The sequence below is a fragment of the Venturia canescens genome, chromosome 3 (assembly GCF_019457755.1).
Source record: "Venturia canescens isolate UGA chromosome 3, ASM1945775v1, whole genome shotgun sequence".
NCBI classification, from domain to species: domain Eukaryota; kingdom Metazoa; phylum Arthropoda; class Insecta; order Hymenoptera; family Ichneumonidae; genus Venturia; species Venturia canescens.
In genome coordinates, this window is record NC_057423.1 from 400,194 (window position 1) to 417,620 (window position 17,427).

At 40.8% G+C, this 17,427-nt stretch overlaps 1 protein-coding gene across 1 annotated transcript in view; it reads right to left on the reverse strand.

Moving 5' to 3' along the window:
- Positions 1-17,427, reverse strand: part of LOC122407559 (ecdysone-inducible protein E75-like) — a 128,335-nt gene that overhangs the window by 72,428 nt on the left and 38,480 nt on the right. The gene's annotated exons all lie outside the window — the stretch shown is intronic.

Consider the following 17,427-nt stretch of genomic DNA (forward strand, 5'->3'; position numbering starts at 1 on the left):
GTTCCAATGAAAATCTCTCTTTTTCTTACCATTGACAACTTTTCCGGGGGAAAATAATAATAACATAAAATACGCACGTTCCAAAGTAACATTTTATCATTGTTATTTGAACAAGATTATTTGAAAATCGACGAGATTATGATACACGTATAGGTAAATTAGAAAACAAGTGCCGTACTTCGAAGCGCTTGTCATGTGTCGCCGATGAAAACGAAAGTGAACAGCCGTAAGCAAAGTTGAGCGATACGGATATAATATGCATAGTTGTGTAGTGTCTAGACACTTACAAAACAAGAATCGCACCGCGGTAAAGTAGGAGGCTCGCGGACTAAAGCGCGTCTGAGTGAGACTAGCGGTAAAGAGGGCCTATCCCAACATAAACGACAGCGAGAGTATAGACAAAAACCGGCTAAGGTAGCACGAGGTGGAATCGAGCACAACTGGTATTCGGTCTTGATACACGGGGCTCACTCCTCATCTCCTTCTCTCCTTCTCGTTCTGCTCTTTCAATTTTTATCTTTACATGTCCCCCCATGTAGGCCTCCTCGCCTCGATATATATCTAATAAGATCCCGGGGCATGTCAATTAGTCGATAGGGCTCGTCGGAGCAATCTCACGGATCAACAATACTTTTGTTGTTTTGTTATTGTAAAGATTTTTCAAACTATTCTCGAGTTTGGGAATCAAGCCTACACAGCGTGTAGTAAGCAAAATATGCCTCTTCCAGGCCAAAAGTCAGATTCTTCAGGTAAGCGTAGAATTTACGATTGGAGGGGGGGTTGCGGGTTAGCTTTTATGACCTGCGGTTTTCACACTGCTGTCGCTTTCGCCCATAAATTACGAGAGACGAAAAACGCGGTTTGTCTTAAGCTCCCAACGATGGTTTTCGTGTAGTATGACGCGTCGAAAGATGCGGCGCTTTGAGCGAAATACGTCAAGCAGAAAGTAACGAAATGCAGGAATGACGAAAAAGAAAGCTCGTAAATTATTTCAGTTAACGGACATCTTTCCCGTTTCTTTGGTCACAACTAACCTGCCGTCGGATATTCCGCTCTTATTCCTTGAATCGCTTATATGAATCTTTTATATCGGGGATTAGTCGGGAAACGTCCCCTGCTTGATCGAAGGTTGCGAGTATAGATCTTGCATGTTCGGAGAAAAAAGTAACACTGTGCAAAACTTGACAAAGAAGCGTGAATCTCTGCTGCGTAATCGAGCCTATACCCCGTACAAGTATGTCTGATTGGTCGAAATCGAGGTTTTAAAAACATGACGAGTATAAAATGTCCGTTTTGCCCACCACCGCGGGGATCGCGATTGTTTTCGTCAATAACGTCATTAAACGTAAGCGACGCGTCAAAATAATGAAATTGCGAGGACGAACCTGCTGACACAGATTTTGCCACGTCGGCAGGAGTATAAGAAAGTTGACAAAAGACTTTGTGTGTGATATCTCGTCAATGTATGCCAGTGTGCCATACGATGCGAGTTGCACCACAATTTTACAATTATCGAGGTCTTACTTTCATTAATATTTTCAAACAATCCCCGAAAGTCTTTATCGAACGTCTTACGTTTTTTTTTCGTGTGGAATAGTAGCTTTGCAAAAATGTTATTTACCATTCGCTCGCGATTGTAATGATTCGAATAATATGCCGCCGTGATATTGAAAACTTTTGCTTGGGCTCGCAAAAACATTTTTCGAAATTATCCGACATTCAACGCGAGGGAATGCAAACAACCATGGTGCCTCTGCATGGTTACCCGCTGTTCAGCAGATTTATTGGCAGGTCTGTACAAAGATTCGCATACCTGATTTCTCTACGCGCGCGCCCTAGTCTCTCAACGTGGTCTGCTGCTGGTTTTATTCACGTTCCGGGAGCCCGCGAATAAATAGCGTGGGTCGAATTTATGAAACGCTGTCTTATCATTTCCATTCCGGCCCTTAAATTTGTATTCACCGCATTGCTCATATATCCGCTATACATTGCTCAGAAAGAAGAGACGACATTGGTCTCCCGCAGTAGCGGCGGTATGCACATATCAATTTATGAGATTTTCTCATCAATTAATTGACATTTTTTTTCCTCCTGGATTGGACTTTTATTCTCTCACTCGCGCTTCTATTTTTCGTCAAACTCTGAACTCTCATTGCCGGCAAACCCCGACAAAATACAAACGAACAATTACGCGTTCATATATAGGTACTAGGGTGGTCCTTATTTGAGGTTGAAATTTTTTTTTTTCTAATTCCCCCCCTGGTTCAATTCCAAATCATAAAAAAAGGCGCCCCGAAAAAGCTGGAGTCAGTGGGATGATGGGAAATGTTGCCGGCAAGTTCGAATCGATTGAAAAAAGGGCATTTTATATAAAAGTCATGTTTTTCTGCTGGGGCCGGTTATTTATCATTTTATTCGAATCTTTCTTCCTTTTGTAATCTCTGCGTATTTTCCTATTATAGTCTCTGCGGCATAGAGTCCAACTATCACAACTTCCCTGGGAAAGCCGACGCCGTTCCGAATATCATGTCTCGTGGCACAGCGTCCAGCTAACACGATATTCTTCCTGATATCTTTTAAGTTTTCTCGGCATAGCCCAAGCCACCTTAACTACCAATTCTATCCTCAAATATTAATCTTCTTAAATAATCATTATTCTTTAATAACTTTCATATAAAATGCTGATATAAATCATCCGATGTTTCAGGAATTACATCTTATGGCGAATTATTCATCAAAATTCTTTCGGCGTTGCGTTCGACTTTCTTTTGACAAAAAAATTCTCAAAACAGTTGTTTTATTCCGTGTGTCTCTCAACATAGCGCCTGACTATCACGTTATAAAAAAATTCCTCAGATGTAAGAATTCACATAAAAACACCGACAAACTGACATAAGCCTACGCTACTATGAAACAAGACTACTTCGTTTCATTGGCCCTCACAAAAAAGGCTGTTCTTGAGTAATGGATCCCAAAAACGACAGATATATAAATTCATGAAGAAAATATCAGAGGAAAATATAATTCTCTCGACGAATAGAAAAACGATAGAAAAGTTGTCTATTATCGAAATTCAGGAGCAAAGAATAAAAAATCATCTGATGATTTATTATTCTTTATAATACGGGAAAATATTGTAGTTCGAGTTTTCAACGACTATATGTTAAATAAATACTTGAATGGTTGTTCTTAACGACGATTGACAAGGGTTTCGAGTACACTTGGATGGCTCGACGTGATTTATACATAGAAAAAGAATAGGAGCCAAAGATAAAGTAAACACAAATTTGACTGAAGTAGAAACAACGACCGGGCTTGCCGGCACCCTTTCCCACCATCCCACTGACCACAGCTTTGCTGTGGTGTCTTTTTTAGTGATTTAGAATCGAACCAGGGGGGAAATTTGAGAAAAAAAATGTCAACCATAAATGAGGACCACCCTAATAGGTACATATAAAGCGTCCGCCGAGGCATTACCGACGAAGCGCACGGGTGCGTTCCTTCCTCGTGGTGATTCGAGGTGAAAATAGATCGTCCGCGACCCGTAGACCAGATATATATAAGTACTATACATTTGTCTAAAATCGGTCGTTGAACTCGCACCGACGAAATTAGAAACGTCTATTTCAATCTCCTCTGAGGCGCGCACATGCAACGTATCTTTACCCGAGTGCGATCGGGTGCATCTTCTTGACGGTATAATCTCACTCGTTGCGCACATACTTATATATATATATATATATATATATTTGAACCAAGAATATCGGAGAAAAGCGCTTCTATGATTGATCGTAAACGATCAAATTTTCCGTTGGATCGTCGCAGTTTAATATATATTCTATTTCTAGCATCGTTTCCCATTTCGTATGCGACGGAAAAATTTTGCGATTCAATGATTCGGCCATCGGTGTTTTGTCAGGGTGGTATAAAATTAAATCACAATTTTAACGTCGTGTATATACGTGAAATAGTGAATGCCATTAGATATTGGAGCGGGCCGCGTGTGTCTATATAAGCGAGTGGTATTATCGCGTAATTCTCATGCAACGATACCACCGGTCGAAAATTCATTCGGTACCGGCTGGTGGGCAGGCATGCCACAGATGTTGCAAAATTCTCAGCGGCGAGACCCACGCGACTTTTCTACCACAATAAGATATACGTGTCGCTATATATACATATATTTATAATAAGCACGTGTATAGACAAGATAGACGGTCGTAGTAGACTGATAGAGCTCCGCAAAAAGACACTATACTGTTGCATGCGTGACACCTCTTCTGTTCAACGCATTGAACGTAACAACCTAATTCATGCGTGTAAAATACGCGTATTTTATTCTCTTGAGTACACCATTGTCTCAAACTGGATTCAACGGATTACAAACATCGCGCGTATGCGGGACTCGACGGAATGCAATAAAGCTTTTTTCTCTTAAACCATCCATCTCTCCAAATGTTTTTTCACTCTCCCGTTGGTGCTGCAGCTGAGGTGAGCGTGGGCGATTGCGCGAGAGGCACGCGCCGCGCGTGGATTCCTTCCGCTCGTTGACCCGATATTTGCAGACTTTTTCCCGGGCGAGCCCCTCTCTCTCTCTCTCTCTCTCTCTCTCTCTCTCTCTCTCGATCATCCAGCCCAATAATCTTTCACGAATGTCGTCGACCCGTTACGCGCGCTCGCCTATTATTGCTGCAAAAAAACTCAATCGGTGAAAGTGAAACGTCGAGGCGAGTAGTGCGGGGAAAGCTTCGATCGAGCACTGATCGCGTCGCAATATGATCCGCGAGGCTATAAAGTTTCAACTATTTTCAAGTGTGCTCACTCAAAAAATATATATCAAATATTTTCAAAAATAAGCGTAGGTATACCCTCCGAGGCGTCGATAAATAATCGCGCGAGTGAATAAACGAAACTTGCATGGCTCGTCGAGTTTTATCGAATACTAATCTCGCTCGATGAACTTTTGATAATCTAAAAAAATCATTTCGCGTTCTTGTTTTCTTCTCAAGTTTCTCTTATCGATCTGTACCAATGCTCAATGTATATACTTTCGATTATCCGAGTTATAAATTATAGAAATCATATTGAAGCAAAAAGTAGCCAATAAATTGTGGAGTACGTGTCTCGAAAGTAACCAGCCTTTTTTCGCTGCAAGCATTTATTTATGGTGTTGAGCAGCGACCACTTATTTTTAGACTACGTTTGACCAACCAACATATATTGTAATTCCCGTACACGAGCAGCAGTCTTATCGCATTGCGTTTCAGCTTTTACACGAGTCGTTTCAAGATCGAGTGCAACCAGTAGAATTAAAAATATTATATATACCGACGGAAGAACGAACATTATTTACAGTGCGGAGAGATCCGATCACTGGTTATTTCCATGACAATCCGGGAGCCGAGAACACAAACATATCCATCGATACGGTATATAAGTAATAAGTATATCAATATTTTATGACGAAAATCAAACGAGTCAATACTGGCAAAGATTGGCGTAATCATGGAAAGAGACTTTTCTATCCGTCTTCCTCTCTCTCTTTCTCTGCTTACGACTATGCACACCTGCTCGAGAGTATATACACCCGCGGCAATCAACGTCGGATACCCGGACTTTGGTTAATGAGTGCTGTTGCATGCATATTACGCGGCGGTATCTATATATATTAATTTACACACATATTTAGCAATAAGGGAATAAAAGTTAGGCCTGGACTTGCATGCGCTAGTTGAGAGAATTTCTTGCTGCGCGATGATTCCTGCACTTTCGGCCTAGTTTTTACTGTTGAAAAATTTCATTTCTTTCTTTCGTGCTTCTCATCCCGTGTGTGTGTGTGAGAGAGAGAGAAACGGCAACAATAAATCGTTCTGCTCTTTGTAATTCTTTACTCGTTTATCTGCTCGCTATAAAGAGAAAAATCTTTCTCCGAAAATTGATCAACGGAACTCGATGAAAATTGATGTGGGTGATGCAAAAAAAAATATATATATATCGATACACGCAGTGAAATACTGTATTTAGCCGTGCCGAAATTTTTACTATATGTACCACCATGGTTAATTTCCAAATGCTTTGGCTAAAAAAATAAGATACGCATCGATATATTTAAAAAAAAATGCACATATTAGATACAACTGTCATATTATGTACACGTTGCTCGGGATTGCTCAACGCTCGTCGTCTCGCCCGTGTGGAATGTGCTCGCCTCGGTAATTCACTGCATCTGCGTATTCGCTCCGTTGACTTAACTGCTGGTCTGCTGTATTTTCACATAATCGCGGGATGCAGTTTGCCGAGAGCATGTGCAAGCGCTTACGATTAAACTGGGCGAGATTGTCAAGAATAATACGGTGAGACAAGTTCATACGTATATAGGATACAAAAAGTGTTGCTAAAGTTTATTTTCGCATTGTATATAACGTTGCTGTTAAATACGATCTATGACCGATGCGTCGAAAATCTCGTTGACGAGTTGACACTTTTCCAAATGCATGAGATATGTAATATTCGCTTATTGTTATATATATAGATATAGTAAATGCGGCGTGTTTCGCAACAGACGCGGCGCGATGAATAATTTCCATCCAATTTTCCCGTTCTCCCTATCGAAAACAGAACAAGTTGCAAAATTGTGATAATTAACTCGAGTTGCTCGGCAATGATGTGCGTCCTTTGCACGGTTCAAGTTATTCGCAAGTGCGTTGCACAGCAAAGTTCAGCAGGTCGAAATTTCGGGAAGAGGAAAATATATATGAGCGAATGTATAACTGAAAATCGACATCGTCAATGCGCCGAAATTAAGAAACCGAATGGTTTATTTTTTTTTTTTTTTTTTTTCATTCTTTCATTTGAGCTACACAAAAGTACGCAGATTATTGCAGCGCGGGTATATAAATAAAGCAGTTTATAATTTGCAACGCAATCGAAATTCATTCTCACTTTCTTACAGCTTTTTCATGTTTATGTACTGTATACACTTGTATTTTTTGCAAATGTGTATAAATGTGTACGCGGTGAGTCCGAAGCGTAGGTATGACGCGTTCTCGATCGTATACCGCACGGCGAGCGAATGAATATAAGGAGAACAGAAAGATAGAATAGTGTGCGAGAGCTCAGCGGGTGAACGAGCAATTAGGTCCTTACTCAGAGACCATGCATACATACATGTATGTTTGTGTTAAATACATTCGAATGTATGCGTGTACAGATCTATGTAATATAGTATATTCATGTCCGGAGGCTTGGGAGAGAGTACGTTCACCTCGTTTCAACGTTTGTCAAGCATGCCAGGTTCTCAACATTGCAATACTATATTTATCGATCGTCTCTCGTTCTCTCTTTTTTCTTTCTCTCTTTCTCATCCCGCAAAAGCTCATCCACGTTGTATTTTATGATATTCCAGCAATTTTTCGCAATTTTTATTCATCATCATTTATCAAATAGTTCAGCGTCAACTTCAACGCGCTCAACGGACTTATTCTCTCGCCGGGCCTGCTGTTGTTCTTCCCAGTTGGACCTACTTGCGATCTCGGAGCAGCCACGAGGCCTGATTACCTACATACTCAGATCCACACACACACACACACACACGCGCGCGCGCGCATATATGCTCGTACAAGCGAGCAAACATCACGCGATTTCTGAGCAACCGTCCCATCGCTGCGATGGCTAAAATAATTATTTTACGCGCATTTCAAAATTGGCCAATATTCCGGCTGAGTATGCATGCTTTTTCATTTATTTTTTCTTCTCCTAACGTAAATTTCAGCTCATTTACTTGGATCGATATTTTTTATTTCAAACTCTTGAGTCTCTTGTTCATCGGTATAGTTGCTTCGAACTTTGTTTCAATACACCCAGAGAGGTGGTTCACTCTTATTCTTTCTTGCGTGCGCGTGTACGTTGAAACCCGTATTTGTAGAATCGATTTGTGTGCACGATAATAACGACGGAATAATATATCGCGATTCTCGTGGGAAAGTAATCGAGCTCCGTCTATTTCCAGACAGTGAACGTCTCAATCGATTCCCCGCGACAGCTTGATATCGCGATTTACAAACAAGTTGTTCACCATCCAGAGATCTCCGAGTTTCCGTAATTAGCCTCGCGAATTATAGTTATACCGCGATGCTGAATAATGTCCGCCCGCGAACAAATATATCATCGATACGGCAACGCGTAAATATTGAAAATATTTGCGAGATTATGGCCAAGTATAAAAATATCGGTATATGCGACTATTCGTCGTCGTTGTCATATACACGAGGGAAGAATAAGCTTTCCGACAAAGATTTATGATCACCAGACTAGGTTCTTAAACTCACCGCGCAATTGCGCAAATATATATTCGGCACGTATATATTAACGTTGCTTCGATATGTGACACGTGACTGCGAGAGGCGCTTTTTTAAACACAAAGTAGAGGCAACATCAATGTTGCATCATCATATAAAAATAAGGAAACGATTATTCATAGTCTCTTATCGAATAAACCGTGCTGGGATTAGAATAAGCTTGAAAGAATAATTTTGATTTCCTGCGAATACGATTGAAAACATTGGAAAGACTTTCATGTCAGATAGCTTCAAGAATTGTCGTCGTTCAAATGAGATTTCCGTGAATTCGCGGAGTTGAAAAAAAAACGTGACGCCTCGGTAGAGTTTTTCAACGAAGAGGCACGTGTTGAAATTCAACGATGTTTGGACGTTGCAGATCGAATGGGTCGTTATGCAAAAGATGTTCAATACTCGAGGTTCTCTGCTCTGGCGCACATGCGATGTCAACGACCTTGTTGAACGAGAATGCGAGAGAATCTTGTTGTATAAACCGCGCGGCGATATGTTATAATCGTAGCAAATACCGTCGCGAAACATCGTCGCAGATAATCAATGCGACTCGGCTTTATGATTATGTCTGCCTGCACCTGTACAAAAGTATGTATGTATATATACATCGACCGTATACCGTACATTTTGTGGTATGGGGATTCCAATTTCCCCGGTCCTACACCCCTTTATCAATCTCAATCCACTATCGTGGTGGATCATGAGCTTTACGTTTATACGCATTTTATTAAAATCCATTGGGTTATCCATTTTTTTCGTCATAAATAGTCAATCATACGCAGCCGCCGCGCACTCATCATCATTTCTCTCTCCTTGTAGAGATTCTCATTCCCATAATCCTATATATAATATATATATTATATACACTACTGGGAAACAATTAAAGGAACGAGAAATTTCCGTCAATTTTTTTCCAATATTTTGAAAGGCTGTATCTCAGTCAAAAATAGTCATATCACGATAAATAAAGAAGCATTTTTAAGCTTTGTTCTTTGACATTGAAAATATCCGGTCATTTTTTTACTCACAAATTGCGGATACTGAGGAATTGCATGAAATATCTCGAGAGGAGAAATCGAGAGAAATTTGAAAAAAAAAATCGAAATTTTTCGGAAATTTTGGTTTTTTTTTCTTTCTTCGTTTTTTAAATTTCGGCGATATTTGATGTGAAGTTGTAGGAAAAGTCAACGAAAAGTCGTGTCTTTTTCATTTTAATAATGCTTGTGTCATTTGAGGCCCAGTAATCGTGTTCCTTTAATTTTTTGCAAAACTTTGATCTCTTGGGGCAGAAAAACGGTTCGCCCAATCAACTTGCAAATTGGTAGAGTTATTGTGGATACATCGAGCTGTAAAAATGATGCTTCACATGAGTGATTTCATTGATATTCGTAAAAATTTGCAGTCGATTTTCTAAACAGCTGTAAAAAGCCATTTTTTTACTTTTTTTTCAAATGAATATTGAGAATAGAACAATAGAAATTTCTTCGTGAATAAGGTAAGCATTTTATAGTGCGTTCATTAAAGTTTCCAAAACCGTCCTTGGAATTACTGTGCGATGATTTTTCGCTGAGATATCAATGATTCAATACGAAAACTTGCAGATTTTTCCTCTCGAGATATTTCATGAAATTCCTCAGTATCCGCAATTTGTGAGTAAAAAATGGCCAGATATTTTCAAAGTCAAAGAACAAAGCTTAAAAATGCTTCTTTATTTATCATGATATGACTATTTTTGACTGAGATACAGCCTTTCAAATATTGGGAAAAAATTGATGGAAATTTCTTGTTCCTTTAATTGTTTCCAGTATAGTGAATATGTATTCAATAAAGAATCTCATAAACGAGGTCGTTCAACTCTGCTGGCGGAGTGTTCAGAACGTTACGGCTAGCTTAATAATCTCATTCATTTTTACTCTCGCCCCCGCGCCTTGTTTCTCTCTGTTTTAATTGCGTCAACCGCGGCGGGAGAAATATTATCAACTTTGGCACCAAACGCTCGCGCGTGCACGCTCGGCTATTTTGTCGGATAGAAACATCCCTGTCCAATAGAAACGAGAAGAAATGAAAACAAGACAATGACGTTTGTTTGGGTTTGTTTGCGTCCATTAATTCCACAAATTTCAAATTTTCGAGTGTTGCAGTACGATGAAAATTTCCCGCCAAGTCGTTCATTTTTATTCCGCGGCTTGAGACGTGAAATTTTATATTTTTCAAAGAGTCCAGCAAACACGAATGCGTTTATAAATTTTTGTTCTCGTTCCGATATGAAACCGTGGAACGAATGGGTGGACCGAAAAAATTAAGAAAAGCGGTGGAGAATCGCCGCTGATGGAGCAAGTTTGTTCGACGAACGTTCGAAGCAAAGGGGCGTTTCGCAAAACTTTTAACGACAATTCATGCTGGTAATTGGATCTCCGTTAAAAAGTTAAAAACAAGTTATTGGTAGTTGAGAAACGATAAGAACAATAGGAGGAGGTATAAAAGGAGCAAAGACTTTTGGGGTTTATCGGTGCAGATACAATGTTCCCAATTCAGGGTGTTAAGCATCGTATCCGCGGTGGATAAAACACGACCAAGGAATAAGTCTTTCGGAAGAGGAGGGAAAAGTGGGGAAGAGAGAGGAGAGAGTAATGAAAACGATTGGAAGAAGTGAGGTCAGGTTTTATCGGGAGCATAACCCCGGTAAAAATATCAGAGTGATACGTTTAGCGCTCGCTTCTGAGGACTTGGATGTACATTACCTCTCTCTCTCTCTCTTTCGTCAGCGTGATCCATTCTCGAGCACGCACATATATATATACATGAACGAACTAGCGCTAGCCCTCTCGGCTATCTTCGCACTGGTTCGCCATGGTTCGGATGTCCTCGGCCCCGCGCGGGTGAACGTCCGCTCACTGGGACAAACGGCCGCTCAACGAATCAGCGCGCATACATACAACAAAATCATACACGTACTACGTGTGATTGTGCGCGGATGTATGGTGAATCCGTGACGAGTTCGGCCCACCAACTCGTTCGGCGAGCTCGTTGATAAACAATAATGAAATAGATAATTGATGCGATAAAACTTTTCCTCTCTGACGGGGCGAGCGGCATACTGCTGGGTATTAATAGAGAAAGATTGGGCCAATAATCGATTGGCTCCGATACGTTCAGTCCTGTCGCTAAAAACTTTTCATCGAAAAATTACTGCAGATTATACTTTTGGCTACAATGCGCTTGACCAAAAGAAAGAAATGGAAGAAAGATTTTGGAAGAGGAAATTCCAAACGGACGGAGACAACGCGATATAATTTTGTTGTTCCTCTCGATCGATATTAATTCGTACAGATCAGCAAGATCCGATCGGAAACCGGATGATACGTGCCGCTCCCCGTGTCCGCAACCACGTATGGGCGTATGTGACACGAGACACGCGCGACTATTTAACTCCTTGATTAACTTTTCCGTTACGACAGAGCCTTGTGACAACCGTAGGGGGGATTCGCGTCGAAACGTCTATTTTTCAACACGTTAATGCATATATCGTGATTACAGTTTGTTCAATATATATCCTTACTTGGATCGCATGAAATCATCGAAAATGAAAATTTTCGGAGGAACCGCCAACATATAAAGGCGAATCCAATTGCTAGCGCGCGCAGGGATAAGCTCGGGTCACGGTTCAGGAACGGACAGAGGGAAGATATGTTGGAGCAACGCTCGCTCGGCCTTTTGGAATCGACGTTACGTTGCATACGCGGCTCGCACATATATAGACCGAGAACAGTTTTCTTTTCACTGTCTGTTGCAACGTTCGGGTCTCGCGTATATATGCGAATGCACACGGTTCAGAATTACGTTGGCGCCGAGACTGCGGTTAACTCGTATCTTTTTACTTTTTTTTCTCAAATTCTTTTTTTTATCCCTCGAGTGGTCAAGCTGTCAACTTGCCTCTCGCGCTCGTTCCTCCGTGTCGTGCAAATCGATATATATATATGCGTGTGGGTGCATCAAGCTTGTCCGACTGATACAGCCATTTTCTCACATCCATGCATGCATATATATATATATATATAAACGCAAAGACGAGAACGCTCTTCGGCTCCTGACCTGCACAACTTACGGGCTGTCATAGTAATCTTCGAATGGCACTAACGTGCGGAGAACGACCGTTCACCACTCCCTTCCATGTATACCAGTATACCTCGCCACACCACGATCCAATAGCAGCGAGGCAATCTTGACGAGCACGTAATACAAACGTATTACGACGAGATCGGCACACGTCATTACTCCCTATAGTGTACATATGCGCGCGTGTGCATGCGTCTGTGTAAATTTATATACTATATAAGGTATATTATACACGATAAAAATTAAGACGCTTTATTATAACAATGGCGATGTAATGACAACGATGGTATGATTGTTATTCGGACGATCGTTCATCAACGATCGTTTCCGCGTAAGGTCAACGACCTGCTTTTCTCTCGTTCGGTCAAATCACGCTTGACCGAACGATAAAGTTATGTTCATTCACGCGCATACGTTGATTGATAAATTTCATTGTTTTCTGGATTTTTATCGATTACAGATGTTGTATACCACCTCTGTTATTCTCTTTTCTACGCTCTGATATAATTGTGAAATTGCACAAATCGATGGGGCAATAATTACGTGAGGATAAAGTGAGCGCGGTATGTGAAGGGATGCATGATGTAATTTGTCAGCAACGCTTGTCTATTTCTGTTATCGCAAGCATCCGCGATAAATAAGATTCGATGCAAAGTGTAAGATTTTAAGATAATGGCTAATATATAACTCTCGATAACAATAATACCTAAAACTAGTTATAAATAACGGGAAGAGTATTGCAACAATGATTCATCCGCGACAGGATTTATGGATGGATCATACAATAATAATACTACGTTGATAATATACGGAGCTTAGAGAGAGGTTGTTTCGGCATTAGTCTTTAGGATCTTGTTACGTATGCGCAGCAATATTGCAAAATTTTTGTCGCGCGATTCCTCTTTCGAAGATTGCAACGAATCAGCGTGTTAGTATTCGCGAGCCGATATCCGATATTTGTAATAAATGAGCAAGCAATTGGAGGCGATGTCGCGCGATCCAACCGAGTTTCTCGTCCATCGATGTATTTTCGGAGTGTTAAACATTTGAATAAATTGTATTTCACCAAGGTAAATAAATGCACAGGATATAGGATTAATTAACACGCGTATCGAAACGCGCCGGTATATGGCGATATAGCTCGTATTGTATCATAGCTATATACTTATATATCTTAATTATGTGGAATTAAGTGTCTGCTGATACGTTTGAGAAGCAGGACTGTGCGTGTGGGTTGATGAAAAAGTATAGTAGCGCCAGGAGGCAACCGCTTTTTACTCATAGTTATAAAAAAAAAAAGCCACGTCCTGCTGCTGTTACTGTTGCTGTATCGTTATTCATCAGTAGCGATACGGAATATACAGCTGTATATTTATCATGATATTTTGCCATTTCTATCTACAGGGCGTGCTCCGAGTACAACATTCGACTTCCGTGTGGACATAAATCGTAAAACTCTCGAGTCCAATTGATAATTTTCTTCAAAATACTCCGCCGTTCGCGCATATATATACCAAAATCGTATATAGAGAAAAGTGAGCCAATAAAATTTTATCATTTCTAAATATTCCTGTATAGATGAGGGCAGATGAGCCATCGAGGACGTCCTATATATACGGAATATTGAAATGTATGCTACCGGTGTATGCGGCGACACCGGCATACCTTTGCTTGCTCCAATAATTCTTAATAGGCCATTGTGACGTGTTGCAACTGTTCACTTACATCGCGAACATACGGCAAAAGTAAGCGAAACCTGCCGCGTCACCGCCGCCGCCGCCGCCGCCGCCGCCGCCGCTCACTTTTGTAATCTACGAGAATTTAGTCGCAGAGTATCGATCCCTAATCCTGGATACGCGCAGAGTGCGTGCACGCGTGAAAAGGCTCGCGATATATGTAACACGGGTCTCGCTTATATAAAACAAAGTCAATTATAATCCTTTGAGGCGCAACACGTGTTCCAATGAAATTACGCAATAACCAACTTCGATGCTTATTCGAAACGACATTTCCTATATTTTTTTTTTCCAAGATATTTTCCAACTTTGTTCCCTAATTTTATAGAGAGTTTAAATAAAGATGATCGGCAATAATGATTCGAGATTTATTGAGAAAGCTTTAGATATCGTCGCAGTCAAATGTATAATGGTGGAATTCTTTCGTACATATATATACAGTGACTCGCCCGTAGTTCATAAACACAATAACTATATTTTTCATTACCGTCGTAGATCTTTATAGGAGGCTTTTGGGAGGGGCGCGCAGCAAAATTTACAAAAGTTATTGTGCAAAGACATCCAAATGGGAATGACGGGGTGGTACCTGTATGGTAAAAGGAAACGTTCGAGAGCCTGTTCACCGTGAGATCGTAAAATGCTCGAACGAAAGAAAACGAGAGAGCGGAGAAGAGAGAGAGAGAGAGAGAGAGAGGGAGCACGCGCGCGCGCGCGAGGGAAACAAGGAAAGAGAAAGAGCCAATTGTGTTATTCTCAAACACTTAGAATGTTCGATGCGCATCGATCGCGTAACGCATAGAAACAATAAGAATTAATGGCACGATGCAGAAACATACAGAGTGAGAGCGATCGTAAAACAAATGGTTAGCGCGGAGGCGGCACATAGCTCGGTCAACCGGTGAACCGGGGATTGCGATGCGTTTACCGCACAGGCGTGGACCATTCGGTTTTTCTTTTTCCCTTTGACTCTCTATCTTTCGCTAAATCGTACCCGCGATGCAATAATAAAAGTGGTGCGGTCTCACAAGTGTACTCACCCGAATTGGGTTTTATACACACTCATCCGTATATATATTCTTCAGGCTCATTAGTATTTAAAATTTTCAAGATTATTATTCCGCACCGACTCATAGTCTTCTCTTTCCGCTATGTCATCGATCAGATATCCGTTGAAATTTAAACATACGTGTATGTATGTATAATGAAGTTTAATAAAGGAAAAGAAAAAGAATATAAAGAATAAGGTGAAAAAAATGCACAAATATAAGTAACCCCTAGCTATCGCTCCCTTGAGTACTTCCTTATCGTCGAGTTGATCTCGAAGCAAAGTTGTCGCGCGCGGCCTTCGCATCCCCGCAGGACTATTGAGATCAATAAGTGGAACGCCCTTCTCGTCGTTCCTACGACGTTTCATATATCAACCGCACCCGTCTTATCTATCAAGCGGATCACCGCGATTCATTTACTATTTTTATTCATTTATTTCGTTTTTTTGTTTTGTTTTTTAATTCTCCTTTGATAGCTTTACGACAGTCTGACAATAAAGTTACAACACTCGGACAAGTGCCTGCTCGCCGGTCTCGTCTGTTCTGCTCTTTTATATACATACATATAAATATTATTTATACGTTCTGGTGGTGGTGGTGGTGGTGGTGGTGGTATGTTAGGTGCGGGCAATTTGATCGAACAAATAGACCGTGTATAAACGAAGGTTTATCGTCGTTTACGAAAGTTTTCGCGTTTTACGTATGTGTAGTACGTCGTCAAGAGACGAAAGATAAGAGACTCGAAGGTTTTTCCTCTCTCGCGATTGCTTATCCTATTTTCTATCCACGTGTTACATATCCTCTTGCGCGGCGCACGCTGTCCATATGTCCCCCCTACTGCAATGGTGATTTTTTCAAAATATATGAAAATTATTACTCGCTCTATGAAATTCTTCATACGTCGAAAGCCGAAAGATTTTATTATCCATATACAATATTACACGACCTCAATACGAATACTCAATATCACACAAGTATTATCTGATTCACAGCCGCGCATAATCTCATCAGTCATTTTTTTTTTCCTTTTTTTTCGACTCTTTCTCTCCGCCCACAAATGATTTATATGCGATACTTCAGCAATATTTTCAAGTTTCGATATATCGGCAATTGTGAAATTTTTCGAAGCATACCTACACACGAAACAATGTATTCATCCAAGTGTATACGAATGAAAGCGCGTTTATTTTTACTTTTCGAAAAGCAGCAAATATTTCAATTAGTATTTTAAGACTAATCTCGGCTCGTATATAATGAAAGCGTGAGAGCGCATATCAGCTGGACGTCCGTCGAGATGGTATTGGATAAACCGTGGGATGATGCACTTGACGCTACTTGCTTTATAAAATTTCTCTCCTTCCCAAAGTTGCGCACTCTCGCTCGCAGCGAGCGCGCGCGTACGCGAGAACAGAGTTCATTGCGGTACGTTGTTCCAGTGAGAAGCAAACCCGTGCAATAATTCATATATATATGTATGTATGTATGTATGTATGTGTGGAGCAACGATATATCGTCACGAGAGAACCTCGACCCGGCCATCCTAACGCGTCACATCGGTGCACCGATCCACCTCATCATATAATGATGCAAATATCGCTTATTCTGACACATCCAAAATATGCTACGGTTAAACTCCTTCGCGGATCGACGGAATATAAGTATTTCATCGGATATTAAAAGAGATGTACGACAAAAAACTGTTGATCGATCTTGAATTTGTATTGTCGGAAAAGTTGGAAACTTGAGAGGCATTCGCGAGCGACAATATGAATAAGACTGCCGCCGTCCCTATTTAAAAAGGAAAGGGATGAGGAGAGTCTGGAACGACCTTGCAGTCACCCAGCAATCATTTTTGTCCCATATTATATATCCTCCTCTCGCTATACTCGTTGTACTCGCTATACCGGAGATTACATACTTTCATTCGATCGAGCATAAGCTGCGACGCCTACGACGAAGGGAGTAACACCCGGTCGACCTAGAGCAATTGTGTAGGATTTCTGTGCATTCGCCTCTGCTGCTCCGCAGTGGCTCTCTCTCTCTCTCTCACACACACACATTTATCTCGATCTTTTCCTTTCTTATATATGTCGAGAGTGCAATAACGTTCAAAGTTGGCCCTATCAAGACGCACCAACAGTCGTTGCCTCGTTGAGCCTATACAAAAATATACATATAGAT